The sequence below is a fragment of the Mytilus edulis genome, chromosome 12, assembly GCF_963676685.1.
Source record: "Mytilus edulis chromosome 12, xbMytEdul2.2, whole genome shotgun sequence".
NCBI classification, from domain to species: Eukaryota; Metazoa; Mollusca; class Bivalvia; order Mytilida; family Mytilidae; genus Mytilus; species Mytilus edulis.
The window spans coordinates 59,356,293-59,365,613 of record NC_092355.1 but is presented as its reverse complement, the minus strand read 5'-3'; the positions used below and the strand labels follow the sequence as shown (position 1 = coordinate 59,365,613).

Below are 9,321 nucleotides of genomic sequence, written 5' to 3'. Positions count from 1 at the left end.
TTTTTAATTGTGTTTTATGTTGGTTCTTCTTATTTGTGTGTATTGTCATGTTTATAAGCTCATTATTGATACAAGGCTTTTTAACATTGTGTATTTGACACGCGCTGTTTTTCTAAACAAGACTGACCAGTGACGCTCGAATGAATAAAGTTAAACTAGAAATTAAAATAAAGTACGTCTAGAAGTGAATGGACTTACGCAGTTTATATATCTCAACTTGTACGATTCGCTCGTGTATGTAACAATGTTTTAGATTTTAACGAGAGAAATTTATGTATTACTGAAAAATTATTACACCAGGGTTTTCGATATCACAAACTAGTCAAAACATTTACTAAATTTTATCATCGGTATAAAGACATCATTCGTAAATATAGCTCAACATGCAGACTTCTAATACGTTCAGGTATTTCACATTCAATTTTTTTATGGAAATATTCTTTATAAAGCACAAAGGTGTCAGTATTCACCTCAGAAACTTACAAAACCTTTAAATAGACTTATTAAGAAGGGATATAATTACGATACTGTTGTCAAGTCATTAAAGATTGCATATTTTGGCGTTAATATTGAGTCACTGATAAGGTCTTTGCATCGGAACTAAACACATTTATTCTAAAAACAGTTGTTAGCATGACACGGATTATGTTCTTCTCATATATGTTATGATGGTATGATACTAAACCCCTAACGGGAAGGATTGTGCCTGATGTTCATATGATGAAATCATAATCTTTCAGTCAGTTTAATTGAAGTCTGGAGCTGGCATGTCAGTTAACTGCTAGTAGTCTGTTGTTATTTATGTATTATTGTCATTTTGTTTATTTACTTTGGTTACAACATCTGACATCAGACTCGGACTTCTCTTGAACTGAATTTTAATGTGCGTATTGTTATGCGTTTACTTTTCTACATTGGTTAGAGGTATAGGGGGAGGGTTGAGATCACAAACATGTTTAACCCCGCCGCATTTTTGCGCCTGTCCCAAGTCAGGAGCCTCTGGCCTTTGTTAGTCTTGTATTATTTTAATTTTAGTTTCTTGTGTACAATTTGGAAATTAGTATGACGTTCATTATCACTGGACTAGTATATATTTGTTTAGGGGCCAGCTGAAGGACGCCTCCGGGTGCGGGAATTTCTCCCTACATTGAAGACCTGTTGGTGTCCTTCTGCTGTTGTTTTTTATTTGGTCGGGTTGTTGTCTCTTTGACACATTCCCCATTTCCATTCTCAATTTTATTAGTATTATAATAATCTTTGACGGTGAAAAAAAACCAAATTAAGACAAGAAGTGAAAGGTTTTTTTTTGTACTTTTAAAGAACATCTTCACAAAAATTATTCATTTTAATTTGAAAATTAGTATAATACAAACATGACAAATACATTCTATATGCAAACTAGTCAACCCCAAATTGTGTAAATTCTGAACCGTCCTTTGAGCATGTTTCTTGTAAAGATTTCATGTTATCTCCCTCATGTAATTTACGCTATATAATTTCGTTACATACTTCGCTCTATAAGAAAATCTTGAACGAAATCTAACCCATCTTATGCTAATTTTATTATTGATGAAATACTTCGATTATGTAATCAAAATGCAACTTTTGACAAAACGTTAAACCAGGAAGTATAAATTTGAAGAACAGTCTTTTTATTAACGATTTCAAAAAAAATATTTTTAGTCTCTTTACACCTCCTGCATAATGAACACAATACATACGCAAAGCAGACAAATAAATCAAAATTTGTTTTAATTTCACATGAATTTAATGAAAAGACAATTTTCAAAAATACTATTTATTTTTTGGGTAAATTTCATAGTTTGACAGCCATATTGCGTATTTTTACGCTTAAACGATATTTTAATGTATATCTGGACATACATGTATGTGATTAAGATGACGAAAAGTGCACTTTTATGAGAGAAGTTTGATAAAAATTTAAAAAAAAAGACTCTGAACTAAAAAAATTTGTCTATCAGATGGTTTTTTTTCAAAGATTCCTTAACATTTTACAATTTTCAAATAACTACCAACAAAATGTAATTCTATTCAATTAAAAAAAGTTAACATTATGGTTTTCTACTTGGATATACCTTTGGCTTCGTCCATCACTATTGTATGAAAGCCATACAGTGTGTACTGTAATTTTTACATATGGAGCAGGATCTGCATACCCTTTGGGAGCACCTGAGATCACCCCAAGATTTTGGCTGGGTTCGTGCAACACTAGTCTTCAGTTTTCTATGTAGTGTCTTACATACTGATATTTGTCTGTTAGTCTTTTTTATATTTTACCCATGGCGTGGTCAGTTTATTTTTGATCTATGAGTTCCAGAATGTCCCTCTAGTATCTTTCGCCCCTCTTTTGTAGATATAAATGGTTCCTACCGTCGATTACCTTTTTTCCACCGATTATATTTGAATTTATCTAAAATTTAAAACCAATCAATTTGTCAGGTTTTAAACATTTAATATAGTGAATTGAAAGGGTGTGTTATTATATTAAGCCTTTAGTTATTTTGACAAAGATATAACCGTCTGTTTGACAATTTTAAATAGACGATTGTAGGGATAACATACATCCAAATTGTAATTATAGTTGGAGAATAGCAAATACAATGTGAGTTAACCTTTTTTACGTATATATATTCTAACCATAACTAAGAATTAACTTTTAATTTATGTTCATTTCTACATTGAAAAAAATGCATGTGCTTCCACGAGGTATAATTTAATTATTAGGTGTTTAATTTCAAATATAGAATTTAAAAGCAATTGTAGTTGAAAATACGATTTTGTGTTATAAAATTTGCTGTTACAAAAGCTATAAAATTAAGGAATGCATCTCCCTCGTGTAAAGCTCTGATTCCTTGTCCGGCTTTGGTTTTACTTTTTTACTTTTTTTTTTATAGGTCTCCATGCTTTTAATAAGCTTTGGATTTTCAATTATTTTGGCCACGATCATAACTGAAGAGACATTGATTTTCGAAATGCGCATATGGTGCAGCAAAAAATGGTACCGTTTATGTTATTTTTGAATCAGCATTTTGATCCCCTTTTAAGATACAAGTAAATACATAAGGCTCTCCGAAATCATACAGTTGATAAAAGAGGGACGAAAGATACTAAAGGGACAGTCAAACTCATAAATCGAATATAAACTGACAACGCCATGGCTAAAAATGAAAAGGACAAACAGACAAACAATAGTACACATGACACAACATAGAAAACTAAAAAAAACACAACACGAACCCCACCAAAAACTAGGGGTGCTCTCAGGTGCTCCGGAAGGGTAAGCAGATCCTGCTCCACATGTTGCATTATAAAGCTTGATGTCATTTTTATCACTCTTCGATTAAGCTGCTGGTAGTCTAAAAGTATCCGTGAAAATTCCCTTTTCATAAACCACGAAATTGAAGAAAAAAAAAAGTTCAAACGCTCTATGAAAAAAATGACCTGATATGAATTCTGACTATTCTAATGAGTTCTTTTTAGTTGTATAAAATCTTATGTTGCAGTATATTTAAGCACCTCTTGCTTTTAAAAAAGTTTAAAAATAAGCGTTCCTGATAAAGGTATGTCAAGAAAAGCTCTGCTATCGGTATACTACTGCTTGATTTAGTTTGAAAGTCAACACATGAACCCTATTTTGATATATATGTTATACACATATTATATGAATGGGAACTTTAGTATGCAAATGTTGCAAAAAGTTTCAAATGGCATTCGTGATATAATGAAGAGAACTGTAAAACCAATAACACCAACAACGACCGCAGCAGTTATATGACAGTCATTAATCAATAAATACGCATGTTACACAGACACTTGTTGAATTTAGTCCTGTCATGTAATGATGTAATGCAAATGTTATATTTAACATTGCCATAAAAGCGGGAGGTTTGGCTAGCCACAACACCAGGTTCAACCCACCATTTTTTTCTTAAAATGTCCTGTACCAAGTCAGGAAAATGGCCATTTTTATATTATAGTTCGTTTCTGTATGTATTTTAGTGTTGTTTTTCTATATTGTGTCGTTGTTCTCCTCTTATATTTGTTATCCTCAGTTTTAGTTTGTATTTGTTTTTTCCTCAATCGATTTTTGAATTTCAGACACCAGTGCTTCTTATTACTGTCCGTTTGAGTTCTATTTAGTTACTTTTATTATTCTAAATGAAAGTTCAAATTTCATACATGGTAGCTGAATTTATATCCTCAAAAACAACATTCTAATTCAGACATTATTGGCTAAGGATTTTGTCAATAAAATAGTAGAAGAAAGGCGAATGATACGAAAAAGTAAAATAACAAAAGTACAGAAATCTGAAACAATCAACACGGAAAGTCTCATATCAAATGGAAAGATCAAAAGCGTAAACGTATCAACCGAATGGAAATGAACTGTCATATTTCTGACTTGGAACAAACAATTAAAGAGACGCACCCGTTATATTTTTTGACACAACAAAATGATAAATTGAATGAATTGTCATTAAAGACAGCATGCTCATAATTCAAATAATGGTAATTTGAAAGTCAAAGTTACATTAATGGCTACAACATACTTTCAATTGTCAACAATAAAACTTTTCATACAAATCTCTACTCATTAATAAATTAGGTTGTTTTGAATTCGCCGTTTCATAGTCTAATGCATTCTGGGTAACATTTTCCAAAACGTACATCAAAACGTTGTGATTGGTTTAAAACGTTCTAAACAATGAAAATTCAACCAATGACGTAACGTTCTTTTAGTGCACGAACAATGAGATTTCCCATAGTCCTTTCGATTCTGAAAAGGAGAATTGTGAATAGAATATCTGACCTTATGCTGACACGGTCAAATCACTAATCCCATTACCTTTTATTTACCTTGTTACACATTGTTAACATTTTACCTAATGTCCAATTTTAAATGTACTTCAGTAACATCAGGAATATGATAGTTGTTATCCATTCTTTTGATGTGTTTACGCTTTTTTTTTCTGATTAGGGACTTTTTGTTTTGAATTTTACTCGGAGTACGGCATGTTTCTGATTTGACTTTTTGCCATTAATTGTTAGAGTTTTCAATATACATTACATAAATTCACTACGAAAGAAGCAAAATTATATAGAAACATTAATATTTTGTATTTGACGATTTATCAAAGTAAAATAAAAATACACTGCAGATGTAGTTTATTGATTTCTAAAGGTGTCTTATAATAATTAAGTTTTCACAGCTAATTGTCATAATATTGATTGAAATAGAGCAAAATCAAAATATGTTAATTGTGATAAAAAGGGAAAAATTTATTAAATGACTATCAAACTGGAATATGAGGATAGGATACGGGCGATTTTTACGAGAGAAATTTATGTATTACTGAAAAATTATTACACCAGGGTTTTCGATATCACAAACTAGTCTAAACATTTACTAAATTTTATCATCGGTATAAAGACATCATTCGTAAATATAGCTCAACATGCAGACTTCTAATACGTTCAGGTATTTCACATCCAATTTTTTATGGAAATATTCTTTATAAAGCACAAAGATGTCAGTATTCACCTCAGAAACTTACAAAACCTTTGAATAGACTTATTAAGAAGGGATATAATTACGATACTGTTGTCAAGTCATTAAAGATTGCATATTTTGGCGTTAATATTGAGTCACTGATAAGGTCTTTGCATCGGAACTAAACACATTTATTCTAAAAACAGTTGTTGGCATGACACGGGTTATGTTCTTCTCATATATGTTATGATGGTATGATACTAAACCCCTAACGAGAAGGATTGTGCCTGATGTTCATATGATGAAATCATAATCTTTCAGTCAGTTTAATTGAGGTCTGGAGCTGGCATGTCAGTTAACTGCTAGTAGTCTGTTGTTATTTATGTATTATTGTCATTTTGTTTATTTTCTTTGGTTACATCTTCTGACATCAGACTCGGACATCTCTTGAACTGAATTTTAATGTGCGTATTGTTATGCGTTTACTTTTCTACATTGGTTAGAGGTATAGGGGGAGGGTTGAGATCTCACAAACATGTTTAACCCCGCCGCATTTTTGCGCCTGTCCCAAGTCAGGAGCCTCTGGCCTTTGTTAGTCTTGTATTATTTTAATTTTAGTTTCTTGTGTACAATTTGGAAATTAGTATGGCGTTCATTATCACTGGACTAGTATATATATGTTTAGGGGCCAGCTGAAGGACGCCCCCGGGTGCGGGAATTTCTCGCTACATTGAAGACCTGTTGGTGACCTTCTGCTGTTGTTTTTTATTTGGTCGGGTTGTTGTCTCTTTGACACATTCCCCATTTCCATTCTCAATTTTATAGTGTTTATATTGAATTTCTGGGGATGTAAGTCTTTTTTTATTCTTTAAATTATAAGTTAATTCATGTTGGTTAAGGATTGCATTCGATGCAAAATTTAAGATATTTATATTTTTATAATTGATCATATCGTTTGCTTTATTTTCCGCAGGGTAAAACTCGAGTTTTACGGAAATATATATTTCGTTATAAAATCTTTAATATGAATATTATTAAGTCGTCAAAAATGTAATTCCAGTATATCATGACAACTATCAGTTTGAAGCGAATCAATGAAATATTTAAAGGGATACATCCGCTTTTAAGAAAAGGAACCAAAAGACAGGCAGAAAACTGAGAGAAGTTTTGAGTTTTTCATATTTTTTTAGCGGGAGAAACTATTAATTATTTTCCAACACACCATGTGATTAAATGAAGAAATGGTAAAAATGTCGAACTCACGAACGACAGAATGGTTATAATTTGAATAATGTAAATTATCCTTAAATGAACAATTTTTGTGTTTTTAATTTACCATTAAATTTACAGCATTTTCAAACTTACTTATATTGCCATTGTGAAATTAATCTAAAAAAACATTGTCATTCGTTTGAAGTGTGTGTGTTTTTGATTTTGCAATTGCATCAGAAAATTTTCGTTTTAAATTTTCCAAAGAGTTCGGTGTTTTTGTTTTTTAACTTTCAAGACTAATTTAATTTTCTAATATGTACAAAAGTTAGTTCATTTGAAATAACTATTTTTAGAACTCGCAAGATCATGTTAATTTAGTTGATGAAAATGTATTTAATTTTAAAGATATATTTACATCCGGAACATTTTTTTATATAGTCATGTTTTTAGTAATTTTTAAGTAAGCGTAGTCTTGCAATTATTGGTATTTTTTTTTAACATGCATTGATTTTAGTTTCAAAAATTTAATTAGAAATCTTTTCAAATTGTTAGAATTGATTCTGTTTCAGGGCAGATGCTCATTTATAGAAATCCCTTTTTTAACCATAAGATAATCTCATTACTTGTTGAACGCGTATTAAATTGGTTCTTTACAATTACGCTACCTTAAATCCAACAATTCCATTGGTCGAAAGCTCTTACATTGTAACACTATTCTAAAGATTGACTTAAATTTGCTGTAATTATAATCTGTTCACGCCCTTGTTATGCTTATGATGACTGCTGCTAGAACTTATAAACAACGTAGTAATCAAATGAACTTTCCTTTTTTTGTAGGTTGACTCATAGCAACAGAAAATTTATGCAGCTCAAGAGTTAAAAGCAAGATATTTGCAATGAATAAGGAGAAAAACAAAGAAAGAAAAGATTTTTATATCGATTTAAAAGTTGGTCATTATCAATCATATAATGAAGGATTATACAGAAATGAAATAAGAAGAAAATACCTTGATGACTGTAAACATAATGGGGTTAAAGCATTTGATAACCATAGTGACAGGAAAGCCCCGTATAACTGTGTCGTCTGCGACCAAGGATTCTTTCTACGTAATAAATTACGTTTCCACCAGAAAAAGGAGCACTCCTCGAATGTGATATGTAAACGGTGCAATAAAAGCTTTCGAACACTTCATTCATTTCGAATACATTTAAAGATGCATTCCGAAAGTCGCCCTCATACTTGTGAAGTTTGTGACAAATCATTCATTCAGAAGTGTCACCTTCAAGCTCATATGTACTCGCATATTCAGATTAAGTTGTTTCCGTGTTCGTTTTGCCATTCAAAATTTGCAAGTAGGTATTTTCTTAAACTTCATGAAAGAACACACAAGCCATATAAATGCTTAATTTGCGGAAATTGCTATATAGACCATCGAAATTTTTTCAAACACATGATACAACATCTAGACACCAAACCGTATGGTTGTCGTATCTGTGGGAAGGCATTTGGCATGCGCCAACATTTACGACTTCACATGCAGTTTCACAAAAGTAGTACAACAACCTGCAATATATGTTTGAAAACGTTTGACAGTTTTATTAACTACGACAGGCATCTATCAGCACATAAAGTCGAAATCTTCTCATGTAAGAAGTGCGATGCAAAGTTCAATCGTCAAGAATATCTTGAGGCACATATGCCTAGTCATTCTAATAAAAAATGGTATCATTGTATAGACTGTAAGAAGACATTCGAAAGACACTATGATTTTAAGATACATTGTAGGAAACATGCGAGTCAAGCTGCGTTCGAATGTGATATTTGTCTCAAAGCTTTTCAAACACGATTAAGGTTAAGGAAGCACAGACGTTGTCATAACAGAGACTTCCCTTACGTGTGTACGCATTGTGCAAAAGGATTTATGGATTATAAACGTTTTACTTCTCATCTTAAATCTCATTGGATTTAAGGAGGTTCGCTACTCTTTTATTTTTTTTTAAATTGATGATATATAAATAAATGAAAAAAGGAAAGGTCTGTGATCTTGGTTTTGAGATAGACTGTTCATTTATTGAACATTGACAATATCAAACGCTTTACAGGGGGTCTCATTGGGGGTTCTGATCCTGGATCCCGCTTACTGTTTTGTTAGATTCCCGTATCCCGCTTACACTATGTACGTAAGCAAATCTCATTTTTTCGTACATTCTCGTGTCCCGCTAGAGTATGTTTCCCGTTTTCCCGGCACAATAATTTGACTTTCACGTGTCACGCTTACAAAAAATCGTCAATCCAACGTTACGCTGAGACCCCAGATGAGACCACTTTACAATAAAGGCAACAGTAGTATACCGCTGTTCAAAACTCATAAGTCCATGGACAAAAAACAAAATCGGGGTAACAAACTAAAACCGAGGGAAACGCATTAAATATAAGAGGTGAACAACGACACAACACTAAAATGTAACACAAACAGAAACGGACCAAGCATCAGACAAAATCCCACGAGAATAACAAATATAACATAAAAACCAAATACATGAATTTGGGATAGACAAGTACCGTGACACGTCTTATAGTAATGTGAATTTACACT

General features: G+C 32.0%; 1 long non-coding RNA gene across 1 annotated transcript; it reads left to right on the top strand.

The window, feature by feature from the left end:
* Nucleotides 1-2,520: 2,520 nt before the first annotated feature.
* LOC139499589 (uncharacterized) lies at nucleotides 2,521-8,762 on the top strand. Its single transcript, XR_011658221.1, has 2 exons — nucleotides 2,521-2,623; nucleotides 7,562-8,762. It is a non-coding gene; the product is annotated as an uncharacterized lncRNA (long non-coding RNA).
* Nucleotides 8,763-9,321: the final 559 nt, after the last annotated feature.